Source organism: Camelus bactrianus, chromosome 23 (genome assembly GCF_048773025.1).
Source record: "Camelus bactrianus isolate YW-2024 breed Bactrian camel chromosome 23, ASM4877302v1, whole genome shotgun sequence".
NCBI lineage: Eukaryota > Metazoa > Chordata > Mammalia > Artiodactyla > Camelidae > Camelus > Camelus bactrianus.
Window position 1 is genome coordinate 16,717,679 of NC_133561.1, and position 2,563 is coordinate 16,720,241.

Consider the following 2,563-nt stretch of genomic DNA (forward strand, 5'->3'; position numbering starts at 1 on the left):
AACTCCTTAAGGACAGAAATGGTGTCTTACACTTTTTTTGCATTCAGAGGGCTTCGCATTAACCCCTGCTTGCTAACATTGGTTCACCAAATGTGTGGATACATGACTGGTGAATAAATGGGAAAAAAAAAATCTAGAATAGATAAACAAGATTATACTGTATAGCACAGGGAAATATATACAAGATCTTGTGGTAGCTCACAGCGAAAAAAATGTGACAATGAATATATGTATGTTCATGTATAACTGAAAAATTGTGCTCTACACTGGAATTTGATACAACATTGTAAAATGACTATAACTCAATAAAAAAATGTTTAAAAAAATCTGCCTTTAGGCGAGTTGTTTACCCTCTCTAGGCTTCTGTTTCCTTCTCTGTAAATTGAGAAAGTAAAAATAGCTGACTTATAATATCTTTCTAATGGTTTTTTAAAATTCTATATCTGTTATTTGAAATCCAATAGAACAATATATGTCAACACTCTGAACTTCATGGTGGATCAAGTGGTGTGAATTAGATAACGGTGGATTATCATTGACCTTGATGCTTCAGGAACTGCATTTTTTTCACTATGAAGTGATAAGATGAAAATAATGGGATTCTTCTTAATTAACTTTGCAAACAGATGTGATAGTGAAGGGTTGCACCATTTTAGTCTAAATCTACAATGCAGCAGCCACAGTACATTCTCACATTTTCCTATGAATTTGTGCCTTTATGTTTCTGTACATTGTGTGTTTTCTTCTTCTTTTACAGTTTGAGGGAAGACAAAAGGAAGAAGAATGATAACCCTTAGGAAAATTTAGTCTACTATTTAGCTGTATAGTCACGATTAAAGCAATCTAGTAATTACTACTTAAATTATAACTTGTAGTACTTATAATCTTCAGAGAAAAAAGTTGTTTACCCAAGTATATCAAGTTAAAATATATGACGAAGAAATTTTTTCCATGTGGGAATATGACAAATATCATTTTAATAATAAAAATTATCTATCATACTTTTGACTTAGAAATCCAGGAGTTTCTCTTCCACATGATTACCCTGGAAAAAGTTAGAAACTGCAGCAGTCTATGATAGCTTCTTAACTTCTTCCCATTATTATAGCATTTGTTAGCTGGCAACAGCCAGAGCCAAATCCACAATTCGGATTTCAAATTTAGTAAGTGGTAAATCATTTGTAAGACCCAAAATACACAAAGCTACAGCAGCGACAATACCCTTCCCAGGCATTTCAGAAGGCTCACAAGCACACTGCCAGAACTTATTAGTTGCTCTATAAAAAGACACACATGAAGGCATGAGCTCCAAAGGGCTGACAATGCCGAAGCATCATTAGGATTACTGTTAACTGTCAATTAACTCTGAAGCAAAAGCTGCTCATGGAATTACATAATAATCTTCCAGGACGCCTTCATCTTTTTTAGGAGTTTTTGTCCAAATTAGGGATTTTCTTCTTCCTCTGACGCTTTGAGTGCCACATTGAATTGGCCCATTCTGCATGTCTTTTTCTCATATGTGACATATCAATATTCCTGCCATTTAGACCAAAATACCAGACCAGAAATACCTCTGCGGGTGTCTGTCTTTCACTACCTATAATATGGGAGTAACAGTCCTAGGACTGAGTCTACCCAGTGAAGCACCTGTAAAAACAGGTTTAATTATTATTTTTTAAAACTCTACAGTATCCTCAAGAACATAAGTATTTCCCAAATAGATGACAAGAGGTGATTTTTTAAAGGATTCTTACTACACAGCTATTACAAAGTATGTATCTGAAGATTATTTAAAAATATGATGACATGGGAAAATACCCTTAACATATTATGAAGGGAAAAAAAGCAGGCTAACAAACTGTAAGAATAGAATAAGGCCAACTTTAAAAAATAAGAGTGGATAAGCCACAAATCCATGAGCACGTACAGCAGGATTAGAGAGTGGTCAAGAGTCTAAGGTGCAGGTGTATGAGGGGTCTGGGGGTCAGGGGAGAAAAGACAGGGAAGAAAAATGGCAGGAAATATATATATTGTATATTTATGTATATATAATATACATACTGTATACTATATATGCACACACATGCATGTGTGCAGGGTGGGGGAGTGTATAGAAGGGAGGGATACGCACACAAATGTTAACTGAAGTTATCTCTAGACAGGGGCATTATATTATTTTATTCACTTTTGTATAATTTCTATATTTTCTACAATGAATATATATTATTTTATAATAAAAAGTTATTTTTAAAAGTCTTTAAAATGATTAACTATAGGTTTCTTTTAAATAGTTAGTTCTTCTACACTACATTTAAAATATAATTTTTATGATTACAACTGCTATGCAGAGTGAAATGTGCCTGCTTAACTTGTTATTGATTTGTCCAGGAAACACCCCCACTAATCCAAAGGTCTGAAAGCTGGTAGTTTTCACCATATATAAAGACAACTAAGAACCAACAAGTAAGCAAAAAAGACATTTGACAGAAAATAACAAGTTTTGGTGAGGATATGGAGAAGTTCAAACTTTTGTGTGCTGCTGGTGGGAATACAAAATGGTGGT